At 45.0% G+C, this 26550-nt stretch overlaps 1 protein-coding gene across 4 annotated transcripts in view; it reads left to right on the top strand.

The window, feature by feature from the left end:
- Positions 1 to 26550, top strand: part of MRAS (muscle RAS oncogene homolog) — an 85939-nt gene that overhangs the window by 25515 nt on the left and 33874 nt on the right. For 2 of the 4 annotated variants that reach the window (XM_069020997.1, XM_069020993.1), the window contains one exon: positions 21699 to 21854. The gene's annotated coding sequence lies outside the window, so the exon portion shown is untranslated. Of the gene's footprint in view, positions 1 to 21207; positions 21232 to 21371; positions 21459 to 21698; positions 21855 to 26550 lie in introns of those variants that run through there. The other 2 variants (XM_069020996.1, XM_069020994.1) reach the window with 2 other exon arrangements.

Here is a 26550-nt window from a genome sequence, read left to right on the forward strand (position 1 = left end):
TTCCTGTTTTGTATAAAGGAATTGCAGATTCCTTAATACAAAACATGGCTGGATCACTTCCACCTCAACAAATCCTGCATGAGGAGTCTAATCTCTCATTCTGCCCTAGTACCCAGCCCTCCTGAGCACCACTCCACCAAATGAGTTCAACCAGCTGTAGTCTCTACTGCAGACACTTTCTTACTGCATGCTTTTCAAAGTAGAAGCTGAGTCTCCTGTTTCACCATTACAGCTCTTGGGAAGTTTTGCTGTGGCTATTTTAAACATGTTATATATTATTGGGCGGGGTAGGAGGAGGATGTTTCTCAAGCAGTCCTAAACTCTTTAGCATTTTGGTTTTTGCCTTTAGTTTGTGTTCATGGGTCAGGAGAGCTGCAAAAGTACTATAATAATTGATAGTAAATTAAGTGTTAAGTTATGTTAACATGTAAGTTACACTTGAAAGTTCCAGACAGTTAATGAACTATTGGCTGGAAACTGGTTGGACAAAAAAACCACATAATTCCTAAAGATGAAAAAGTTTGAGTGCTAGAAATCGTATCAGTCTTACCTTTTAAATGTAAAACACACAGGGATTGGATCTCTTGACTTTCTCACTCATACCTGAAGGACAACACCACTTTGTCCTGGCTGATTCTGGCAGCCAGGGGATGTTTGATCACTTCTTGGCTTCTACTTTACAGACACTCAGTCTCTTCTGCAGCTTCAGAACTGCTGAAGGCAGGGCACCAATGGAAGTGACTGGTTATAGTTATCCAGGGACTATCACATTTTAATCTTACGATGCGTCTTATTCTTTGCTGCCATTATGAGTCAGTAACTGTGACAGAGACATGGGTGCTCTTTATTAACATGCAGTCATGCAATACAAGGTTGTCCTTGACCAGGGCAGTTCTATTTCAAAAGTATCCCTGACAGGGGCGGCTTCTACGCTCTGCATGTTTGCAGCACCTTGTAATTTCCATTGAGGCTCACTAATTAGTATTTTACTCCATTCAAAGATGACACCTAAAACATTAGGATAGCAACTTCCTGATAGATGAGTAATTGGCAGAGCAGAATTTATGTAAATTTTCTTAACCATAAAAATTACCTTGCTGACACTGGATGGTCTATAAATTCCTCATGCATCTTACTGCACAATCACTCAGCCTTCAGTTGGTGAACTACAGCCTTTCAAATCACCAAGGCCTACTTTCTATCTGTAAAGGTTCGTGCTGCTCACCCCATGGGTCCCAGAAGACCCATCCACATCCCACCTGCCAGCTCCCTGTAGGTCCTGTTGGGTCCTTCAATTAATCTCCCTTTAGGAGGGAAAATGCAGAATGACAAAACTTGGTGCCTCATCTTACTAACAGCAAGATGGACCCAAGATAAACAGCATTTCAGAGGCCCAAGACAAGACATCTCCACCTTCCCTCAGATTCTCCCAAATACATTTCAAAAGACCAGGTATGCCACAGGCTTTAGCTGAAGACTTTAGTGTCCCTCCCACTGTTTCAGTGCTCACAGAAATCCCTACGATCCCAGTCATTTCTGAAGTTCACCCAACAGAGGTGCTTTCATACTGCAAGTGTCCTTTAACACTTGGGTTCTTTCTGAGCTAAGGTGAAGTTGCAGGGACACATCTCCAAGTGAAGGGCAGGGAAGAAAAGGTTAACCAGCTGACTGCAAAACCATTCCCTTTAACTGAAGGGAGGGAGGCATGCTGCATGTTTTATAGCTTGGGACAGAAAAGTGCACAGTATGGCATGGATGCAAAATAAATGTTTCATGAGTCCCCTAAGAGACTCTTCCCTGAGAGGAAGGAGCTGGCATGGTGATGGCAGCCTCAGGGCCTGCAGGAGCAAGCCATGAAGTCTGGTAGCAGAGGCAGCTTTCTTAGAGGATCTTCCCCCTTGGACTTCCATTGCTTTTTGTTAAATAAAACTCGGACCCTTCCTTAGCAGAAGGGTGCCATGCATCCAGCACACACTGCACTGGACATCAGAGCCAGGCAGTACTGGAGATGTCTTTGATACAGCTCTGAAGGCTGTGAGCCTGCCTGCCCTGTACTTGTGAGCACATGAATAATTGAATGCTCTGTCAGACCATGGTCTTATTTTTAGTAGCATTGTTGCAAATGCCCTATGTGCTACAGATATCTCTTTCTGCAAAAAGAATTGCAATCTAATTTCAACATGGTTAGCAGAGTTTGCAAACACGATAATAGCCTTGGGAAAAATTGTTTCTGTGAGAGAAGAACCTTTGGTTTAGTCTGAGACTGTTATTATTCTATCTCTTATGCTATCTCTGTTCTATGGCAGAAAGATTGCAGGGAATTTGTTACAGCTTGCAGTGAAAACAGATGGTGAAACAAAGGAGTCAAAAAACTGGGACAAGAAAATAGATTTTTATTAGATTAGATTATGTATATATTATCATCTAAGATACTTTGGCCAGTTCTTTCAAAAATGTCAGGCATCAGCTTTCTGGTATCAAATATAGATGTCAGGTGGGTTTTTTCAGGGTAATTAAGTAAATTATTCCACGTTCTTCTACAAAATCCCTTTGCTCCAGTTACCAGGGAACAATCTTTCCCCCCTGACTCTTCCAAGTCCCAAGGTGCTTTCTTAGTCCCACCATGAGAAGGTGTCGGAAAAAAAAATTCCCTTGTCAACAGCATAATGATCCTCACCAGTCATAAATGATGACATTCCACAGGCAAAGCAAACTAATAAATTCATTCACCACTCCCCATGGTCAAGAAGGTGTTCAGCCATCCCCAGTATAACAGCAACTGAAGAAAACAAACACCATCACACTGAACACCCCCCCTTTCCATCTGCCCCCAGCTTTATGCTGAGAGTGTCACCATACAGGATATCCCTGTGGCCAGTTGGTGTCCTCTGTCACAGCAGTGTCCTTTCTTACTTCTTGTAGCACCCCCAGCCTTCTCACTAGTGGGGTGGGGAGCAGAAAAGGCCTTGACTCTGTGTAAGCACTGCTCAATAGTAATGAAAGAGGTGTAGAAATGTGTTTAAGAGGCATCTGATCTGGAGCTGGGACATAAGGTTTAGTGGTGTAGGGGTTACAGTGATAGTGTTGGCTTGATGGTTGGACTTGATGATCTAAAGTTCTCTTCCAACCTTAATGATTCTATGATCCTAGGAAAACATCCCTAAATTATCGACACTTCTTGAAGCACAAATCAAAACCATAGCCCCATACCAGCTACTACGAAAAAGAATTATCTCAGCCAAAACCAGCAGAGTCTTACAATGTCACACTGAATAAACTAAAATATTAAACTGGCCAGAGCACCAAGTTGGCATGAAGAAACAAGTCTGGGAGCATGGAAGAACAAGGGTTGAGATGCTCACAATGCATGGCACAGGGACCAGGGTGTGTCATATATTCTGTACAGAACTTGAGCGGTATCTTAGTGTGCATGTCTGGAGGTCAGTGGTGCCACTGCGTGTGTGAACATTTTGCTATTTGGTCTGGCCCCAGACAGCTCCAGTGACCCCTAACACCTCGGGCTTGTTCTGGCCTCCAGGCACGGGGAGCTGCCTTGTGCAGGAGCCGGCCGCAAGCTGCAAGGCAGTAGCTGCTGTTACAGGACTCTCCACTTCGTGTCCTCGCTCGCCTGCTTTTGGATCAACCAGGAAAAGGGAGGGCTCTCGTTTCAGGCGGGACAGAGGCTAAAAAAGGCTAAAAAGCAAGGAGATCTGAGTTACCCGCATTTTTTTGCGACAAGAACTAATCTGAAAAATTCAGTCCTCTCCAGGCTCTGACCGAGCACCTTGAGGGTGCAGCATCTCTCCTGCTGCCTCTTGGGTTTGAAGGGCTTCAGGATGGGACCCACACTGTGTAGACATTGTAATCCACATTCAGGAGCTTGTCTTAGCTCCTCGAAGCCTGTGGGGAGTATGGCAGACTGGCCTGTAGGGTCTGACACAGAGCTGAAAATCCCCAGGAATCCCTTCTGATCCAGAGACCATGTCTGTCTCATCATGGATAAGCAAGTGTGAATGCTTTCACACTATGTCTGCTAAGGAGTTACTGGACAGACTGTATTGATCTCATTTTGAGTTCTGATTCTGTAAAACATCAGTGTGTGCTTCATGCTGACGCTAATTCTTCCTTTGCATGTTCACTGATAACTAAACAATCCAACTGGGAAACCTCCCATAGATCTCTGTGTGTATTTCAGAGTGGAGGAAAAACCTGACTGAGTTTTTACAACTATTCCTGTTAAGCTCATATTACTACCTTTAAAGTTCAGCTAGCTCCTTAATAAAATCTCATTCCCCAAGCTGGGGACAATAAGATCTGTGCAGACTAGCTCATGTACTGCAATCATCCACACCCCACAGGATGTATGGAATTGCAGGGGAATCTCTTCACATTTCCTCTTTGCCCAATTCCTCAAACCTGAAATGGATCTCTTCACAATGGAAATTATTTTAGTAAATGTAATGAAAGAATTTATAACTAATTTGATAACTTTAGTACGATAACTATTGCTCAGCTTAAAGAAATGTCTTTGCAGCTTTTCTATTATGACAATAAGGAGTCCACAGAACAATGCACCTGCTCCAAAAGTTTTCATCAGCTTGGACAGAGGAGGATTGAACCATGTTGCTGAGCAGCCCTGGGCTTTGCCATAATAATTATTTCAGGAATCTTTCTCTATGTGGGAGTCTGGAACCCCAAAAGCTTTAATTCTGTAGCTGGTAGAAGACAAAAACCTATTTCAAAACGGAAGTCTTTCATGAAGGAGTAACACTGTATTTCATATTACCCTCCTTTTACCAATTTCTCCTATTTTAAAGTCAAACCTGTGGGTTTTTTTCAGATCTTTTCTCCATACAAAAGCACAAATGTGAGACAATCCAGCCCTTCCACCAGGGATTGGTTCTAATGATAAAAACTGTCTTGCCCTATTTCTTTTGTGAAAACTTTCTAGCTTAAGTTTGCAGCAGGTTGTTCAAGTACTGCCAGTCGCTGCTAGGGTAAACTTCAGAGGGACAAAATTTCCTGTTAATGGTAAATATTCATGGCATCAGTTCATGACTTGGACTTTCACCCAGTAATTCCACCAACAGTTTAGTAGCATAATAAGAAGATTATCTCCTTCAGTTCCCATTCCTGTATTCCTGTTCCCCGAACTCAATGCTCATCAGTCCAAAGTCTTTTAATTATTTTTTAGGGCTTATCAGGCAGTGTTTTATGTCTATTAAAATTCAGCTTAATTCAGTCTTTCTCCTTTGCTATATAATTCTTTATTCCTTTTCTTTGTCCTGACAAATGTTAGGACACTGGCCCCTAATGTGATCCCTTTTTTTGTGAATTGTTAGGATATACCTTGAGGCTATTGGGAGGTGGATGGTAGAGCTGGTTTTGTTTGCAAGACGAAGAACAGAGCTTTTTATTTCTCCAAGGTGTAGACCTAGAGCAACTGGAAGGTTTGGGCTGTCACTGATGTATTAGGTGTGAAATACCCACTATCTTTAACAAGGTGAATCTCTGACAGTAAAGCCTGTTATTCATGGCACTAGAGAGAACTGCATCCATGGGCCAATTTTCTGTGCAGCTGAAAATCACATTGTATTTCTTTGCAGAAAATGCACTTTCTTTTCAGGAACTGATTCTATTTGGGTGAGTTGTACTGAAGGAATACTGCTATTTTAAAAATAGCTGTTATTGGTTTTAGTTTAATGTGGAATACAATAAAAACTAGGCTGAATTATGCAGGGTTACTATAATTATTTTGAAAGCTCAGCATGGAAAAATTTGTAACAGCTCATGTGCTCACATCAGGGATCGTTTCAATTTTACCCTCATGAACAGTTGTTCATTCATTGCTGATTGCAACAATCTTTTAATCAAGAAAACAGTGTGGATATTTTACTCCAGCTGGTAACAGGGATTGAGGGAAATGGTGAGATTAATTTACAAGCTGAATTTGAGAACCAAATTCTTCAAAGTAGTAATACTTGCTAAATAGAAAGACGTGGCTTTAAAGCTTCTTTAAAAGGAAAGACAGTGTCAAATTCAGCCTTTAATCAGTGTATTGCAAATGGTTTTGGACCTGAGAAGCAGCAATGGGAAGGTCTGTGTCAAAGTCAGACTACAGAGGGAGTTTTTCCCCATTGTTCTTCATGTGGCAGCAATGGGCAGCAGCTCTGGTTTGCTTCACCAGCAACAAATTATAAATCACTAAATGAATGAGCCAACACAAAACAAAACAGCTGGAAGGAAGGATCTTCCCTTCCATTCTCCTTGACACTCCAATTATCTCATGCAGCGCTTATTTACTCTTCAGTGTCCAATTCCAGCATCTTACTGTCTAATTTAGAGCTAGTGTTATCTGACAGCAAAAAGGTGGACAGACAGTGCAGTTGGCTTTCCAGACAGGCAGATGTAGGGAGGGCATAAGAAAACAAGACTTTTCTCTGTTCAAGTCCCATATTCCTTGCACGTTACTCACCATCACAGCTGTTTGGAAAGCACCTTTCAGTATTTTCCCATTTCTAATGTGAAAGAAGGGAGTTAGACATTCAGGGGGATCTCTGTAGATGTTGCTGTTGTCAACTTCTGTGGGTTTTTACCCCTGGAAAATGGTGAGGTTAAAAGTGCTGGAAGTATCTAGTGAAAGCAGGAGAATTCTTGAAGCCTGGTTTGAAGGCTCCCACCCAAACACACACACACACACACTCTTTTTCAACAGAAAATGGTACTTCTGGAGGAAAGAACCCAAACTTTTCTAACCACTGTTTGACCAGCTCCAGGATGATGACAAATCCTTCTGATGGAGGGATTTATAGTCTGATGGAGTCCCACATCATCATTTTTAAGTAGAGTTCATCCAGGCATTGCACAAGCAAGAGCACTTGCATTGCAGAGTTGCCTTGAAGAAGGATGCATTTGGGCATCACTTGTGCCAAAACTGTTCCACATCAGGTTTTTCTGGGCTCAGTTGCCTACTCTTACTGTGCCATTTAGATCCATGCTTCCCAACAGGACACTGCTCTGAGAGTGGGATGCTGGGATGCTAATTAGTCTTCTCAGATGGCCCATCTGAGGAGACAAAAGCAAAGGAGAATTTACCCCACAGACCTCACAACTGTTTTAGATGACTAGGTTTGGAAACATGTGAAGGAGATGCCCAAGATATGAGAATTTAATCTCAATTCAGACTTGAGCTAATAGGCAGATATGGAGCCAGACCACAGCCCTGCCACAAATACCTGTTTTGCAGTGAGGTGATAAGACTAAGTATTCCATGGGACACACTGCTTTCATAATTGGTCTTGCATTCTAGTTAGCAGAGGAAAAACTGCATCAAAGATGTATTTTTTTAACAGTACAGTGACACTGCACAGTTATGAACAATTTAGGAGCTTTTCTGTCAGTATAAAAGGATATGGCCCAGACTCTTCAGTCTTCCCCGGCACAGGTGGAGTGACTACAGATATCAAAGGTGCAACTGAGAGGCTTCATTCCCCTGCTCTGGTAAACTCTTGGTGGCTTCACTGGGGATCATGCACACCTGCAGAATTCAGGTTGGGGCCATTTATCATTAATACAATAAAAAGTAAATGAGAAATCCCTGGTTAGATATGTTATTAGTATCAGTTTTCAGATTGCTCTCCAGACAGATTGGGTTTAGGGGGCTGGGTTTTTTTTAAGGGCTCCTCTGGAATGCTAATAGGGACTGGGAAACTTGAACCTATTCAAATTGATCTCTTGATATTTCTCATTCATTTATGTCTTGAGATTATTCCATAATGAGAACATGCTTGGATTTTTCATACAGAATCAAGCAACTTTGATATGCCATACTTTACCCCAACCAGTATCTTCTAAATAGAGGGAACATAGATTGACCTCTGTCATGGTGATATTTTCCTTATCTTTTTAGCAGCATGAAAACTGGCAAGTAAATATTCTATAGAAGCTCTCAGCACAAAACTGAAAATGAAATATTTAATCCCCATGGAAACAGCTTATCATGGAGGGAGGATTTCCCCCAAAATCAGATTGTGAGCTTCCAAGAACACGTCCTGGAAATGGTGATTTCACATCAAAGCTGAAAAGGCAAGTGGGAGGAGAGAGATTTGGAGGAGGAGGGGGAACCTGACTGCTGGTGTTCACCAGGCCTGTGCCGTTTCATCCTTCAAGACCTAGCTCCTTTGGATTTAGTGTACACGTGAGCACTTCCTTAGATTTTAAGCACTATGGGCAGAAGTGCCATTGTTAGGCATTTAATCTGAAAGTAAAGAGGATCGTCTTTCTTCCTTTCAAATCTAAATCCCTTGTTAGCTTAATTTCTTAAGAGGGGAATAAAATCAGATGGTCTTTTTCCCCCAGTGCAATTGAAAGTCAGGCTTCTTTTCTGTCTTTTCTCCCAAAGAAAAGCAAAAGTTACAAAGGAATGCTTGCTTTTATTTGTAGCTTTTTTTCTGATAACTGAAGTGCACGTGATGTCAGCCCCTTAAATCCCTTTATTCTGTCTTTGAGTCTGCACTCTTCCAAATATTTTATTTTCAGTCTGCTGTATCACTTCCCACTTTCCTCAGAGGTTCTCCTTTTAACTGCAGCATTTTAAATCTCAGTACCCACATACCATCACACAACCACACCATCTTCTCTTAAGTTTTAGATTTTCTACTCCTAGGCAATGATCAATGCACTTGATTGCTCATGCCATCTACCAGGAGTGGAAGAAAGAAAAAAATCTCTCATGAATGGCCCAGACCACTTTCCACAATCCATGGTTGAACCAGGTTCTTCTGCCCCTGTGGTCTGGAATTTATTTTCTTTCTGCAAGTCACTCATACACTTTTATGATAATTCCTTAAGTGTCTCAAGTCATGGTGATGCCTTTTCCTGGTCTTAAAAATTAAGAGCTAGACACAGTTAAGGGAAAAGGGGTTTTTATCTCGGTATTGAACAAGGATCCTTGTGGTGCACCACTTTGCCAAGGTGGAACGTGCCGAAACGCACACACACGATAGATCGTGTATACAATTTATAGACCTTGCAAATTAGCATATCTAACAAAGATTTCCCAATGAGAGGCTTGAATGAATAGCGTGATATCCCCCCATCCCAAGGAATTCCCCCCTGGATGGGCCTAATCTTAGTTTACAGGATGTGTTCTAGAGAGGACCTTGGTTTCTCAGGATAGCGTAGGGCCCTCCAGCCTCCAACTGTGAAGCCTCTAGGATATTTGGTCTCCTGGCTTAACAGAATACTAGGACTGTGTAAAGTTGTCAGACTTAAGGACTTACAAGTATGCATGCTAAGAGCACTGAGGAGACATAAAATCTATATAAAAGATATATATTAAAAGTATATAAAAGAAAAGGCAAAAAATCATCATGACATCAATGGCACTTGGACTCCTCTGTGGCTTCTCTGCTTGAGAAACAGTGCTCAGGCACTCAAGTTATTTAACTGTTGATGATCTTTGCACAGCTGAGGGAGAACGGATGGTTCCCAGCTAGTAGCCCACTTCAGAACCTTTTATTCCTAATCTTGCTGATTTGGAGCTTGGCTGAGGTCTGAGTAAGATCTGACATTACTTGACAACTGGTTTTGAAATGAACTGGCAGTTTCTATTTTCTAAAGGTATGTGATTGATAAGGAATACTGGAAATTTTGGTGACATATTTTTAACAGAGAAGAAGCCGAGGATGAAATTAGCATGCAATCTGAATTACTGCAGCCTGATGAAACACCTCTTTAGCTTAAATTAACCTCTTGTCAGTGCAAACCACCCCCATGTATTCAAACTCTTTGGATTATTCCTTTGGAACCTGGACTGTTGCAGAATTCAAAAGATTATGTCCTTGGATGAAGACCTGTGCAAGCAACAGCATCCTTTATCCAAACGGACTTTGGAGTGGCAATACACTGAGGGTGAGGTGGAACCTCAACATTGCAAGCAGCTTTGCATGTGTCCATCCAACTCTATTCAAGCAGAGTTTCTTAGAGCATTAGAGGCCTTCATTAGGAGACTACCACTGAAAGCCTGAGATCAGTTTTGCTTCTTGCAGAGATAGCTGTGGAAATATCTGGCATTCCACAAACACCACCCAGTCCCGGTGAGTGAGGGAGTGGCAGGGGTGGTGAAGGGCTTAGTCCTTCCTCACTCAGGCAACATATCATTAATTTCTTTCTGAAAAGAAATAGTTTGCTTTTATTAAAACTTGGCAGCAACCAGAAGTCTGAAGAGCAGCACAATCCCAGCAGCATCCCCATAAGGTCTCCATGTGGGGCATGGATGCTGGGCAAGCAGTGACTCTTCAGGCTGAAATCATTACTCTGCCTTTGAAGCTGTTCCAAACTCAACTCCCCTTCAGGAAGCACTGAAAGAGAGCAAACTTGTACCAACCACGATGGCAATTTTAGTGACTTTCCATTTCAAGACAGTCCTTTTTTGAGTAAGGAGTTTCAGTTTGTTTGTGACCTGATCTAATGCCTGCCACATTCACTGAGTTGCAAGGTTGTCTCCTCAAATTTGCTTTGCTTGAAGGTTTTCCATCAACTACCTGTAAAATAGTGGGGCAAAGAGCCTGTTTTCCCATTTCCCAGTGAGGCTTGATTTACTGATGTTTGTAAAGCACATGATAGTTTCTGCTTGGGGATTTCAAAGATCTGCATTTGTGCCTAGTCTAAGTACCCTGACTTCAGCAAAGCTATGAACCAGATGAATATCTCCATCTTATTCTAGTAACTCCTAACTAATCTTATTAAGTCCTTTCCAGACCCAGATCAATATCAGAAATGCACTCTGTCCTGTAATTAATCTGATGAGCCATGCTAGCCTTGTTTACAAGTCCCTTCAAATTTTTCTTTAGAGATTTTTATCTTAAAATTAAACTGGCTTAGCAGAAGCAGGGTCATGATCTCTGTTTCTCAGTAGCTTTTTCATGTTCTTATTAAATCTCCTGTACTGAGTGCTTTCAGTAATTCAATGATTCTGCCTGGTGAACGGACTTGGACACCAGGTTCTTAAGAGACCCTGCACAGGAGCACATTTGGCAGTTTGATGGCTCATGTGTGAAAGAAATCAATCAGACCAACCTAATAGATTTGTATATTTGTTCCTCGGACACATAAATGTGTGTGATGAAGTGTGTGGAACTACAGGAACTAGAGCAATGTCAGCACTCCTGGCTCCTACCTCACACAGCCATGTGTCCTCACCAATGCTTGGTCTGCTTCAGCTCTTGAGGACAGGGTCTACCTCTTGGCAAGGATGGTTTCCTGACACCTGGCTCTTTCAGAGCGAAGGGCTATTCAACAATCAGTGATGAACCACTAATTAGTGATTAGTGCTACTAATTGATTGGGACATGAAACCACCCACCTTTAGCTTCATTGCCCTCCAGGAAAGTGGGCATGTGATCTTAGTTCATTAATAGTATAGATGACAGCAAGACTTAGAAGTAGGAACAGAAAGAATGAACTGAATAAGATCATGACCCAATTCTGTTGCCACTGACCGACAGTCACACAGCTCACGTAAGCGAGACTGCAGGAGTCAGCAATTAACACACTATAGTTGTGTGCAGGCTCAAAACCACAGCTGGCTGATCTAGTGTTGGCAGTAAATTCCAGTCTGAGCAGGAGGCTGGACTGCAGACCTCCACAAGTCCCTCCCAACAAGCCTTTCCAGGAGTCTGTGACCCTGCCCACGAGTCCTATCCTGTTGCAGGACACACAAATGTTCACACTCTAGTGAGAAAGGAAAGGGTCTGAGGATGGGGAGAAGCTATTGGATATACACACAGAGAATCATTAGAGAGCTGGAAACAATATTATAGTGTTGGGTTCTTTTTCTTCATCAGTCTTTAGTATTCTTCCTTGGAAGGGACTCAGCTAACTGAAGACATCAAGGAGGTGCTGAAGAGGCTTATGGCAACAGGGGCAACAAGCAGTGCAAGGCCGAGACAAAACACTGAGATACTGGGTAGAGAGCAAAGCCACAGATATTACCTAGCCCCTAGAGCTTTCTATGGAAGTCTGACGTTTTTTCCATTTAAAGAGTGGAACTCACAAAGATTTTTGGCCTCAGATTTAAGGTTTCTTCGTGAAAGGATATTGCACAGCTCAAAATGCAGTATGTGAAATCCCTGAGGAAGTGTCAGCTCTTGGACATTGCTGTTGCCCCTAAAGGTGCTCAAAGGTCCTGTGAGGAGGTCCACGCCAACCCTTTTTATTATTTGAAGCTTATGTCATCATAGAATTGTGTTGAAAAAGAGCTTTAAGATCATTGAGTCAGACCATTAACCCAGCACTACCAAGGCCACTATTAAACTATGTCCCCAAGTGCCACATCTACACATCTTTTAAATACCTCCAGGGATGGTGATTTAGCCACTTCCTTGGACAGCCTGTTCCAATGCTTAACAATCCTTCCAATTAAGACATTTTTCCTAATATCCAATCTAAGCTCTCCCTGTTGCAATTTGAGGCCATTTCCGGTGTCCTGCCACTTGTTGCCTGAGAGGGGTGAGGAGAGAAATGGGCCTTTTTGTCCCTTCCATGGAGACTTAAGGCACTTATCAGCACTTCAGCTAATGATTCAAGTTTGGCACAGGTCTAGACCACTCTTGTGCTCAGTTAATGTATCTTGTAGCTGATACATATGCTAGTTTGGATTCAGAGCCCATTTAAGAACATCTTCCTTATCTCTGAAGGAATTTGCATGCCTCACTGCTCTCCTTGCTTAATGAGGAAAGCCTGACCCTCCAGCTTGTGAAAATCACCCCACAGCTAGTGAAAATTACCCCACTTTTGCATCAAATTTTTTGCCTGGGTCTAGTGACCCCACCCTGACTGGAAGAGATAACTTGACCAGGCAGAACAGTGCTGGGCTGACAGGAAATTGGCAAGCTCGGTTCTGCGAAGAGCTGCTCAGCTGGGCTGCTGCTGCGTGGGATTCGAGGATAAGAAACCCTTCCGGGATGAGATCTGGGACACAGCTCCGCCCTGTGTGTGGGCTTCACTACCAGGGTCACATAAGACCCCTGTTCCTGCAAGTAAATTTTAGAAGAGTGCTCAGCATAATTTGAATATCCCAGCATGGGGTGGGGGTAAGGGAGCAGCTTGGGGGCTCCTCCTCTCACCCTTCATCCTCATGGGAATTAAACATGAGAGCTAAGTGCTCCCTTTTCTGAAGCTATTATTGGCAACCAATGCAAAGTGTCCCTTTTCATGACAAGTAAATGACCTGCTAAGTACAAGCTATAAAAATTCAGGTCATGTTTTCTGTTTCATTAATATGCTGCCTGACAAAGTCTTTGCCTGCTGGGGCTCTCTGCTGGGGAATGGGAGTTAGGAAACCCTTAAGGATTTCTCACTGTCTTTATGAGATAGAAAGGCAAACAGTCTTCTGAAGGAAAGACGGCTCCCAAAAGACAGGCTTTGTGTCCTGATCTCAGGAACAACTACAGGAGGAGGCAAGTAATGCCATTTACACACACAGTCCCAGTAGTGTGGGTTTCGAATGCTTTTATGTTTCACTAATAGCTGGGCCTGACTGTCCCAGAAGTCAATAAGAAGGTTCTTTTGATTGCAACGGGCAATGGACCAAAAATGCTATTTAGACACAGAAGTGTTTGTTAAGTTGGCAAGGAGGGGGAGAAGAACAATATTAATCAGAAAGAGGATTCAAGGGAGAATCTCTCTGAAATGTTTTTCTACAAAAATCATAGAAGTATTTACATTGGAAAAGATCTCTAAGATCCTCAAGTCCAACCATTAACCCAGCATTGCCAAGGCCACCACTAAACCATGTTCCTAAGTGACACATCTACGCATCTTTTAAATACCTCCAGGGATGTTGATTCAACCACTTCATGGGCAGCCAGTTCTGAGGCCTGACCACCCTAACAGTGAATAATTTTTTTCCAACAAACATCCAGCCTTAACCTTCCCTGGTTCAACATGAGGGCATTTTCTCTTGCCTTGTCCCTGGCTGCCTGGAAAAGGAGACTGACCCCCACCTGGCTACACCCTCCTTTCATGGAGTGGTAGAGAGCAAAAAGGTCCCCCCCAAGCCTCTCTTTTTCCAGGCGAAACACCCCCAGCTCCCTCAAATGCTTTTAATAGGACTTGTGCTCCAGACCCCTCACCAGCTTCCACAGCTACTGTATTCTTTGGGCCAGTAGCATCATGAATTTACCAGAGATGGTTGTTCTTTTCACATAAAACTGTCTTTCAGAAATCAGAGAACTGTGTCTCTGCAGAAGACACCCAAGGTGGATGCAGAGGGTGCATCACTTCTAGCTGTAACTACAAGGATTTCCCATAAAGGACGTAGTGAGGCTGGACCTTTACTCACATGCTTGGCTCGAGCTGGATTAATCTAAAGCTGGGTTCTGGATCTAAAACCTTTTCCCTGTGTAGGGAGTTTGGCCTTGAAGGAATTTGAAGAGCATTAGGTTTTGCTCTTGGCTATATTGAGTAGCATGTGTCCTGCCTGCCTTCCTGACTGTGTTCTCTGGGCTTGCAGGGTGGTAACAGATGTGCTGTCCTGCCTAGAGCTGAGGTTTGGCTTTCCACCTCCAAGTCAATTCCCATCTTCTCACCTGTCCTGCTTCCTCAACTACAAGCTGATAAAGCGAGTTTCACATGGAGAGCATGGAGGCTGAGATGTAGCTGGGAGATCCAAAATGTAACCTGACTGCCATTCAGAAGGTTATAAACAAATCATTTATAAATAAAAATCACTGCCATTCAGAGGGCTATAAATATTTCCTTGAGCCACCAGATATTTCCAGGTTTGGCATCCAGGTGTCCTGATGAATTACTTCTTGCCAAATGTAGGTTTCAGGGACCTGGCTGCTTTGTGCCCTTTGTGTTGTTCACTATCATGTATCTTGTTCTGTGCAGTGCTCTTGCCCAGAATGCCAATGTTTTGGAGCAGCACTATCGGCTCATTCCAGGGATACTCAGCCTGCAATGAATGCATTGATTCATAGCTTATTTTCAAAGAAGGAATTGCTATGCTGATCTGCTCTGACCTCAAGCATTCAGTGGGCACAGGAGTATTTATAGCTCTGTTTATAGCATTCTGCTCTGTATACAAGCGAACAGGGACAAGAGCAGATTCCCCGTCCCAGTGTAGGTTTGACAGCCACTACAAGCTCAACTGCTTTATTAAGGTATTGCCCTCAGTAACTGGCAGGGAAGATTAGCCCTGCCAATTCCAGAGCACATGGGCAGAGAGTCACCCACACATAGCACTTGTGCATATAGTTATGGTCTGTCTGCAGCACCAGCAGAAATAAGCTCCAGGTGCAAGGGCAGAGATGTGGGAAATCCTGGGCCTGTGTTTCTTAGTCTCCATGCTAAGCCTGTATTGTCTCTTCTCTTGCAAGATCATCTGTTCTAACCATATGGAAGCAGCCCAAAAGATGCGTAAGATCACTGGATAAGATGACTGAAATGAGCTTAGGAATAATAAATAACTTGTAGGGAGGTTCCAGAGAATAGCAGGGCAGAGCCACTACCAACTGCAGCTGCTACAGCTCTCCCAGTATAGTATCTCTCAGGGTGTGTTCCCTGCTTTGTATTTGGAGTCACAGGCTAAGACACAGCATTTTCCAGAGCACCATGCTGCTGCATTTCAGATATGGTGATGAACTGACCTGCCCCAAGCTCAAGCAGTCCCAGAAGATAAGCTCACTTCTGTGTGGAACTGAGACCATCAAAATGGAAACAATTCTAAAAGTTACCTCACTTTCCACTTGCCATGTCCTGTCTTTATGCCTTGCAGCACACAGCCAGTCTACAGGCCACTTGTCTTTTCCCTGCACTTAACTCTGTTGCCTGAGCTCCTGATGTGTGGTAAACGTCCAGACAGAAAGCTGAGCAATAACCAAATATATTCATTAGACAGATTAGCTAGTTTTTCTTCCTGTTCAAGGTCAGATTTCTGCAGGTTTTTGCCCTGGAACTGCCAGTGCAACATAAGACACCCTTGTCACTTTTTTTCCAGTAAAATGGAATTTACTACATTCCTTAGAATATTATTTTCATAGCTAAATTTTGCTGGAGTTCTGATTGCCATGTGTCCTGTCAGGTTCAAATTCCCCTGAGAGCCTGCCTTTTTCACCAAACTATATTTGTGAGTGAACACATAATTGACTAACATTGTACATTCCTCGGATGAAATCCCTAAGAGGAAAAGTAATTGCTTTTTTACATGCACAAATGGTAAAATCACTGGAGCTAATGCTCTGATTGTTAAGAGAAGCAGCTATTAATATTTCTGCATGGAAGCAGCACAGCCACCAAGGCCCTTGCAACTGTGTCTCACAGTCTTGCTCTTGGGCAAAGTATATGCAGTCATCTCTAATCTGTTCCATCTCTCCCCAAGCAGCTCACCCAGCAGTGTGAACAAATTGCCTGGAAATGTCGTCATCGGGCTTCATCTGGCACTATCTCCCCTTCTGTCTGGGTCATTGATTTCCTCATCTCCTCTGCCTTGAAACTCACATCATACATTAATTTGTGGCTCTCCAGTACTGAAGCAGCTGCACTGTGCCTTCGCTGCTCAACACCAGCAGCTTTCAGCCTCTGAAGTGTCCTTCGCTGCTGCTCACATGAAGACCTCCTGAATGTGTCTCAAGTGGCCTCCCTGCCTGCCACATAACAACATGTGCTCTGCCAGCTTCTGTTTCACCACAAGAGAGCTTAGAGCCCTTCTGCTTTCGGAAATTGGGTAAGATTCAGTCTCCTTCCTACAATGACTCAGTGTGCTGCAGAAATTACTCCTGCCTTGTATGAGCAGCTACTGTGGATCTCTCAGAGCTGTGCCAGTCTCTGCTAGCCACCAGCTGCCCTCTGGAGAGCACAGCAAAGACCTGGGGCTGCTCCATGCTCTGGTCTTATGATTGCTAAATATAGTCCATTGATAAATAACATAAATGCATGAAGGGCACAAGAATCAACAGTTGTTGCAGTTGCTAATGCAGCCTTTTCCTCTGTCCTTTCGCCCATGTCACTGAGGCCTTTCAACATCACCCTTTGCATTTTGAGTAGGTACTGTATCTTTGCACCGCTGTTTCCAAGGATCTGATCTGGCCAGCAGATCCTTGGGTTTTATTAGGAGTAATGAAAGTCCCACCTTTCCTCAACACTTGTAAACTGAGTTCTTCTGACATGGAAATAAGGGCAAGATGGTGAGACCTCAAATGTGAAGCCCTTACTCCTAAATTAACGGTGATCTTAATGGGAATAATTCCATTCAAAGGAAGTGTCAGATAAAATGACTCTATTTCCTCAGGGAAGCATGTTCTTTTTTAAAGCTCTGCCAATCCTTGCCTTTTTAGAAACCAAATTAGCAGTCTCTTTGTTTCACAGCCAAATTCCTCATCCTAGGCCTGGAATATGTCTGGAAAAATATTTCTAGAGAATCCCTTGTTATAAATAACCTGGAGGGAAGTATTCTTTGTATCCTTCCTAGAACAAAGAGCAGTAGGCTGTAAAAGGGCATGGAGAAAGGGCTGATCTCTTGTACTAGAGAAAAAAAATCTTGATCTTGAGGCTGATGTTTGCATCGTGTGCTCAAGATGAGTCACATGAAAGGGAAATTGAGATAAGAGCAAAGACTCCTGAAAGAAAACGACTGATTTTAATCTCTGTATCCCCATTACATGATCTTTGCTATAGAAATAAAAGATCTGCACTTCCCTGTGATGTCTCCTTAAAAGGTGCAGCACCACCAGTTCCCCTGAGCTTCCTACCTGTTGCCCTCACTGTATGTTCCCTAAGCCTCTCAGGAGGTTTTTTCTTCATGACCCATTTATAGAGGGTGCTCATGGTCAGCCTGTCCCAGGTCTCCTGCAGCTGTCACAGCCACACCATGTCCCATCTCCAGCCACACTGACTCTGAGGCAGTCACATGTGAACTTCTATCACGTTTATGTAGTTGCATGTGAATATCACTAGATGTCCTCTACTGCTAAGTAGCTTCACCGTGGTCTGTGCCAAGCACCAGAGAAATTTGGTGAAATCAATCTCAGGTGTTTAAGCTATGTTATAACTTCATTGTTCCTAGCCCATAGAAGCACAGCAATATTGCTCATCCATAGCCCGAAGAAGTGATCTGCTGTCTCTGACCAACTGGACTTTCAGAGGCAGCAAAGCTACTGCATTGGTTTCATGCAGATTTGGAGTCAACTGGCAGTGTAGGAAAACCTCAACTTTTTTATTTGCAGCTCATTTGAGACTGAGCCAGCAGACAGGGTTCAGGCTGTGGTCTCCTTGTGCTCTTCTCCAAATTCAACACCAAGGGTCAAGCCCGCAGGACTTCTGCTCTAGCAAGATCTGATCTGGTGCAGGATGGTGCATTTATCTCTGCAGGGTGCAGGCAGGTACAGCTCCCTGCTCCAGCACAACCTGCCTGTCCTCCAGACAGTGATGCCAGGAGCACCTCGGGTTAGTTCTTGGGAGGGCCATTGCATCCCCTCAAACCCCATCTCCATCCTCTGACTTCCCCGAAATGACCTCTTATCCCTGGCTATGTGGCACCAGGAGGAACTTGTATGGACAAAAATCTTACCCATTGCACTGCTCCTGCAGGGAAAACATGTCTCCTTTTTTTGTGCAAACAGTCCCTGCCTTGCTGTGGTGCTGTGCAAGCCCTCGTGTTTGCAACCTTCTGCTGCAGAGCTTGGGCAAGGGAAGTGTCCCAGCAGCCCAAAAGGCAGCTGCCAACAAAACAAGCCAAGAGGCTCATGCTGCACTAGCCCATTCAGCTTTAATATGAGATAACAAACTGCCCCATTTATCTAGACCTAATAGGGAAGTATGATACATATATAATCCATCCTCTGATTTAGTGAGAACTTACCTGAAGTATAATCTGCCTTGAGGAATTCAGAGGCTGTACAGCCACTTTAATCTATTCACTGAAGCTGAAACAGACTGGAAATGTCATGTGCTTAAATCTGTGTGGGGGAAATGTTGGCTGAAATTTTAAAGCACTCTTTTCTTTTAGCTTTGTATTTCATTCCAAGGTTTGAAGTGTCGCCCATCCTGCACTCACATCCCCCCAGGGAGGGCTGGTAAAGGGGAGGCTCTTCACGCCACTGCCTCTGCTGTCAAACTGAACGTGATGTTTTCTTTGAGGGCTCCTTGGGGTGAGTCAGCAGGATACAAAAATGCACTTAAATAGGAGTTGTATTGTATAAGGGCTCAACCACAACAGCAATTCCCCTTTAGCAATGTTGTTAACTAATACGTACTACAAGAAATTTAATGCTGCTCCAGATACTGGCTGGAATTGAAAGAGGAATTTTTGGCTTTCCTCTGTCCATAATTTTAGTATTTCTTATGGGTTGGAAGGCTACTGAGAACTGCGCAATAGCCCAGATACCTGACATACAGGAGCCAGGCCACAGGCTTTTCTTCTCAAATGCTACTGACTTTGGTATGAAATGCATCACAGATTTTTGGGTTTAGGTGTCTGAATAATGGGCTTGGTTGGCAAAATGCACCTATCTCCTCAGAAGCAGAAATGTGCAGCTCTGAAGGGTGATCGGTTCAAGATGCCCAAATACAAAGTGGGGTGCTCAGATTTAAAGATCTAAACCTGAAATCTTTGGCCTATCAGTCCTAGGACTGCTGTGTCCCCAGCCTTTACTGACAATATTTCCAAGCCTCTGAGGGTGCATAAATGACCTCCTGTGTGCAGCTTTGCCAATTCTGCCCTCACTAGTGGCAAGATGTGCTGATAGCAAAAACCTGATTCCTCGTAGCTGATCACCTCCATCACTGCACAGCAGTCTGCCCTGGGAATATGAGGAGACTGTTTCAGAAGGAAAATTTGTAACCAGCAGGGAAGCTCAGTTTCACACTGAATTCAGGTGCAAACATGTGACTCCTGTTGACATGCATGTCTTACAAAACCAGCTGTTGATTCATGTGAACAGAACACATCTGTCCCACAGTTTGGTTGGGAAAGCCAGGGGGGATCCTCCTGGTTTGCTCCCTCTCGCCTCCTCCATGCTGCTGGACCGATGCAGATTTTGAGGCAGATACTCATGTATCTTGTATGTAAAATGGCACTACGCTTCTCTCTGCCTCTTACACGTGTAGAAAAGAGAGCACGGAGGCTGTCTTGTTCTGTGCACGCCACAGTGCTGTGCCAGATTCCTTGGGTAGATCTTTCTGGGGACTACTGGAGTGTATATAATGCTAATTCGGCACAGGAGGAGAGCTGGGACTGTTCACTTGGATTTAAGAACCATTTTGAGCTCCTGTACCTCTACTTTGCACACCACCAGGGAGGTGAGGCCTGACACAGCAAGGTGAATCAGCAGGTGCCTAAATGTAGCCCCCCTGAGATGCTCTGCACACAGCACTGAGCACCTTGCAGGGCTGTGCCCAAGGTGCTCCTGTGATAGGACACATCCTTCCTGCCATGGATTATTCTCACACAGCCATTGGCAGCATCCTTTGTGAGGGCAGCATGTGTCAGTAAGTGTGTGTAGGTGCGAGAGCAGAGCTTTTGCTGGTGTTAGGTGCAAGGTGTAATGTGGCAAAGGAGCCTGCGGGTGACATGGGAAGCACTGCTTTGGTTCTGTCTCGCATTGCCAGCCAAGGGCACAAATGAGAGGTAAGAAAAGTAACCACTGCCCATGTGTTCCCCAAGTGCTATATAGGATTAGCTCTGGTATTAAACATAAATTCTGTTATTGGGATAAAAGTCGATGAGGCTTCCTCGTATTAAGTATGAATATGTATATATGTGGGGGAGGGGGAGAAGGGGAGTTGTGTATGCACAGTAGCCGGTTCTCAAAGGCTCGGTGTGTGCCTTCTTCATGTGGCCTGAACGGCGCTTGTACCAACCAGTCTGTGCCCTCCGGCTGCTGCCCCGTACATCAGACAAAAAGCCTGCAGCTTGCTCTCCTCCTCCTCCTCGTTTGCTGGCGGTTGCACAAACCCCGCGGCCCGGAGGGTCGGTCCGCTCCCCTTCAGCCACAGCCCCGTGGGGCCCGGGGTGCCGAGCGGGGAGCGCCGGGCGGGGAGCGCCGGCCCGAGCGGTTTAAGGTGCCGCCGCTGCCGCCCCGCTCCACCTTAACGCGCGGCGGCGGCGGACGGGCCCATTGCCGCGCCGGGGGTCGGCGGGCCCGGACCCCCGGGAGCCGCGCCGCCGCCGCGCCCGCCGGACAGCGGCACCCGCGCGCGTCCGAAGTGCCACGCGCGGCCGGGCCGCAGGTGACGGCGGGGCCCCGCACCGCCGCGAATCCCCCTCCGGCGGCGCCCGGCCCGGCCCCCGGCGGCGGGGCCGGGCTATTTATAGCAGCCGCCGCGGCGATATAAGGGATGGCCGGGCGCGGGCTGCGCTGCCGCGGCCGCCGGGGCGAGAGCGTGCGGGAGCCGCCGGCGCTGCCCGGCCGCGGGCGCCTCTGGGCGGGCGCTGAGGGCGCGGCCCCGCAGCCCGGGTGAGCGGGCGGGGAGCGGGCTCGGAGCGGTGCCGCTCCGTTCTGTGAGCGGGGTGGGGGGGCACGGCCAAACAAACAATAACCTGGGGTCGCTCTGCCCGTCCCCCGCGGGGCGCGGGACAGCGCCGCGCACTTTCGGCGCTCCACGCGTGACAAGCCTGCGAGAGGGGCGGGACTGCCGTGACACCCGGCGGTAACGGCGGCGGAGCTTCACCCTCTGCTTCTTCCTTCTCTCCACAGCGATTCCTGCTGAAATGCGGCGCCCCACGCTGGCATGAGCCCCCCCGTCGGGAGCAGCGCACCCCGGGCACCGCCGCTTTCCCTGGCCGCAGCTCGGTGTTGGGAAGAAAGGGCTGTCGCCGCGGAGCCGCCGCTCGCAGCAGCGCCGGACGGACGGTACGGGGGCTCCGTGCGGCGGGTGGGCTGCGGGGGTCGCGGGGTCCCTGCCCCGCTGAGCGCCGGGAAAAGGGAATGTATGCCGCAATGGTCGGAACGGCGTGCGGTCCGCGTCTTCTCCTGGCTGTGCGCTGAGGAGAGGGGTCGCTCTGAGTTACGCGTTGTAATGGAAGATCTTTGTAAGTTGAGGGCTTGTTGGATTTTTCTGGTGTCAGGGGTTACACACCCCCGCCACAGATTCAGAGCCACGATAATGTTTTAGTTTCCTACCGCGGGAGTGTTCTGATGTGATCTGGATATGGCGAGGTTTCTTATCTTGCATTAAAATTGCTCTTGGATCACTGAGTACTTTGTATAAGCTTCCATAACTTTTATAAGGATAGTGATGCTATCTTCAATTACGGAGAAACAAGGAGAGGAGGAGGTTTTTTTCTAGCTCTACTTTACTTTTACTTTGCTTTTTTACTCTCTGCTTCAAGAAAACAAACTGAACCACAGATAGGACAATGATTTCTCAGATCTTGTGATTGGGATTGCTGGGTATTAGAAAGAAAACTTGTAGGTTTTCTGTTTGCTTATTTTTTTTAATCAATGGCTCCAGAGCCCTAGATACAGCATATAAAGCCCTGCTTCCTAGATGGAGAAACTAAGATAAAGCCACACTGACTGTAAGCTGAGGAGCAAGTTAAGTGTTAGACTTCGGGTGGATCAGTCGCAAGCATCCTTCACTCCTCTGCTTCAGTGACCCTCCCTGTCGAGCTGATCACGTCGTGCAACAAACTGGGACTTCCCACCGGCAGGTTGGACTGGAGATAGGGCTTTTCTTAGAAGAGCAAAGCGCTCAGGGGAGTCCTGACCCCAGTGTGAGGCTTTTTCCCAGCACCGGGGGCTGTAGCCCTTCAGCACTGTCAGCTGGCACTGTTCTTGAGTAATGTCACGGAAATACAAAAATCGAAACCACCAACTCCTCAGGTAGCCTAAATCATCTAAGCCTGGATTTTGTTGGCAGGCTTAAAGGGATGCTATTGGCTGGAAATGTTTATGTACATCTTGCCTGGAAACTGTTATTCATACAAGAGTTGATATTAAGAAAAGCGAATCAATTTTATAGTCGTACCAGCTATAGATGTGCTTTCTGAATTTTCACTCTGAAATTATCTGGTTAGCTCAGGCTCTTTCTGCACAAGAGAGATGCATTTCAAAGGCCTAAAACTGTCATTTTTCTTTGTGAAAGGTACTTGCCTCTTGCTTTGAATCTGTAAAGACAGATTTGCAAGAACAGGGTCTATTAATTTAAGAAAGGTTAGGAGAAAGATAAGAAAAAGAACAAGGGGTGTGGCAAGGAAATTATGAAGTAGTAGCTTTAAAGAAAAACACCTCTCTGTAGTAGAGCTTTGGACTGCCTAGGAGAGGTAGGATTTCTTTCTAGATACTTGAGTCTGAAAATACAAAGCTGACAGCATCTCCTTAAAAATAATAGTGTATCTAGAAAATAGGTATGAATAGCTTCATATTATAGTTCTGCATCAATTTGTCTTTCTTTGATTTTGCTCCTCTGTTCCAGGAGATATCCAGTAGGATAGTGGATAGCCCAGACTGCAGAGGGCCAAACACCCCACCAGCATCACTCCTGAACTAGAGCAGCTGCACTAGGGTCAGTGCTGGCCCAGCACCTCTTTTCAGAAATGATGAGAGAGGCAGCTGTATTTATTGAAGTTTTTGGTGGGTGTTTTCACAAGCTCAATTTTTTTTTTGCAGAGGAACTAAGAATTGCAGAAATTAAACTTGCCTTCTTCATGGGGGGAGTTTTGGTATGTGTCGCGCTGGATGGTTTTATCTTAAACTGGGACTGAGGCTAACACTAAGGAGGAATAACATTGTATCAGAATGTGGTTAGAGAGCACTTTCTTCCTTCTCCCCACACGTTTTTTGGCACTGATGGAGACATGGCATTTGGGGACTGGAAGGAGGAGGAGTCCTGTACATGAGCTGGTGTTGTCATTGGCAAAGGCAGTGTAAGGCAGGTGCATATAGGAAAAATGGATGTGATGATTCATTATTGTTGACATTGTGCTGTGATTTCTTAGGACTCTTCTTTAACTGCAGTGTTCTGTCCCCAAGACCTCCATGGCCCATTAGCTGCACCACATGCTCCTAGTGGTGTTTCAGGGCTGACAATATTGGGGCAGAAACTCTACTCCCTTCTCTTAATTGTGGAGGGCTCCTTGAGGAAAACTGTTCAGCTTCATTCATTTCTGCCCTTTCATTTTTGTCATCCTTCCTTGGGTGTGAGTTATTTTTTGTGGTTGGGCTCAAGCCAAGAACCTCTACCCACAGCTGCCAAGTCTGGCAATCCTACTGACCTGCTGGCTCCAGGTGAGTCAGGTCTTTAGGATGAATCAGTGTGCCCTGTAAAAGTTTTAGGCTCCAGACTTCAGCTTGACCACTTCTTAATAATTTGGTTTTGCCTGATTTATTTGTTTGTCACTGCTTCAGCCATGCTGTCACTTCTGGTGGCTCCTTCCTTCAGACTTGCTCAGCTTTTGGAGCCATGCAGGGCCTCTAGTGTGGAGCAGTGCCCCTACACTTTGTGGAGCTGCTTTTGCCTCAGCATTGTAACTTTTCCATGACTGCTCATCCCTTTATTTCTCTTACCTGCACAGGTGGAATTAGGAGGGATTGTGCCTCAGCATGGGAATGTGCAGCTGTCAATGCAGGTAGTACTTCGGACTTTAGAGGTGGAGAATATTAACATGAATCCACAGGAACGAAGAGGGGAGTGTTTTTGCATGGTGGTGGTGTTTGCATAGGCTGTTACTGTCATAAATAAGTAGATCAGGGTTCAGGGGACAGATTCACTATGAAAAATAAGGAATTAATTTTCAGGCTTCCAAGGCAGGGCTGAGGAAGAGATGTGGTGCTAAAAGATATGGAAATGTGCCTTGAAAGTGACCTTTCACTATTTTTGTTGTGTGAAGCACCCAAGTTTAATGAAGTATAAAGCAGAAGGGGTTGGAAGGATTTGGTCCAAGTGAAAACAGAAAGAGCGTGGGACTGGCAGATGGGAGGAACATTAGCCCACTCCTTGGTGGAGTTGTTGCTTCTTTCTCCTGTTGTTGCTTACAGGGGTGCTTGAGAGAAAACACTCATTGGGGAGGCAAGAATAACCTTCCTGTTCTACTTGAATGTCACTGGGTGTGTTTTTCTCCATGGGGAAACAAAGTTTCAGTGCTCTAGTGGGTCACATCCTGAGTGTTTGAATCCTAAGTAAATCTAGAGCAACTCCATCTACTTCAATAACATCTGCAGTAAGCCATGACTGGCTCTTTCTGAACAGAGAGGAGAAATGAACAGCTGTAACTTCAGATGCTGAATTTTTTGGCATACTCATTTTTTTGAGATTTATGACTCTTTTATTCTCTGTTTGAGAATGTAGTGGAGCAGTTGCTGATACATGCACGTGTATGTGTAAGAAAATGTCAGCAGAGGAGTAATATATATGGAAATCTTGCATAGAGATAGAACAGGCAGCCAGCTTGCCATTAGATAATGAAATAATTGTATAAAAATATGTCTCCTGAAATAATGATTGAGAGAAGGGCTAGGGACAGGGTTGGGGGAGGTTAACAGTATTTTTAAGTAGTTTGCTCTACTTGTAGTATTTATGGTACTCATTACTGACTCTCCTGCAATTTTGCTCTTTCAGACACTGCTTTTTCAGTGAGTGGTGCTCAGTGTTGCATAGGCAGACAGGTTTCATCTGAGAGACCAGCCCAATTGTTGGAGCTAGGTGAAGGGATGGGAAACATGCCCCCAAGTACTTTCTCTCTCACAGACTGGCCAAAGGTGGGTAGACTGAGGTCAGCAACTCTTGCAGGTACTGATGAATCTGCCTCTCACTGAGTCCACTTTTGTTCTTTCTAAAATGGGGTAGTAGATATTACTTCTTTGTGGGATGTGTTGGGACCATAAATATAGCTGAGATACTTCAGAAGGCATCGAAGTGGCTGAGACACTCTTGGATGGAATTCCCCTTCCTGCTGCTTCTCTTCTGGCCAGAACTGACCAGCAGAAATGCTCAGTGCTTGTACACTTATTTATTAATTTTTGGCTAACTTTTGTTTGACTCAGAATTAGTTTGACATTGATAGGCTCAAGACTAAAATCTTTAAATACTTTCTTTTACTTTCTTCTTCTACTAAAGAGCAGATTAAAAAGTTCCAGGTACTCCTTCGCCTTCTCCCAAATAACATAATGCCTGCCTTGCCTTCTCTTTGAGAAGGTCTGCTTCTGGAAAGAATGTTGTCCAAAGAGATAACTTTATGCAGGGTGGTAAAAATGGTTTGTTCTTTCTTCATCCCAGCTGTTGACTGCATCTGCCTAGTTCTTGGTCTAGAGATGAATGTCACTGAGGACTTTCTGGGGACTATTTTGCATCTGAATGGTGACTTGTAATGATTCAGGTAATGGGCCAGACCACTGGTTTATGTAGGGACTGGTGCTAGGCCACTGAAGTCCAAACAGCTGTTCCAAGTTTCCATAATCTCCAGTGAAAACAAGTACAACTGCATCAGTCTGCAGCCAGTTTACAGTAAACCTACTCCCTGGGCTGTGGGTTACCCTCCTTAAATATCCCCTGTGGTCAGGTCTGTTACACTTATATGTGAAAATAAGTTTTGCTGTGCTTTGTGATTTA

This window comes from Aphelocoma coerulescens, chromosome 7 (assembly GCF_041296385.1).
Source record: "Aphelocoma coerulescens isolate FSJ_1873_10779 chromosome 7, UR_Acoe_1.0, whole genome shotgun sequence".
NCBI lineage: Eukaryota > Metazoa > Chordata > Aves > Passeriformes > Corvidae > Aphelocoma > Aphelocoma coerulescens.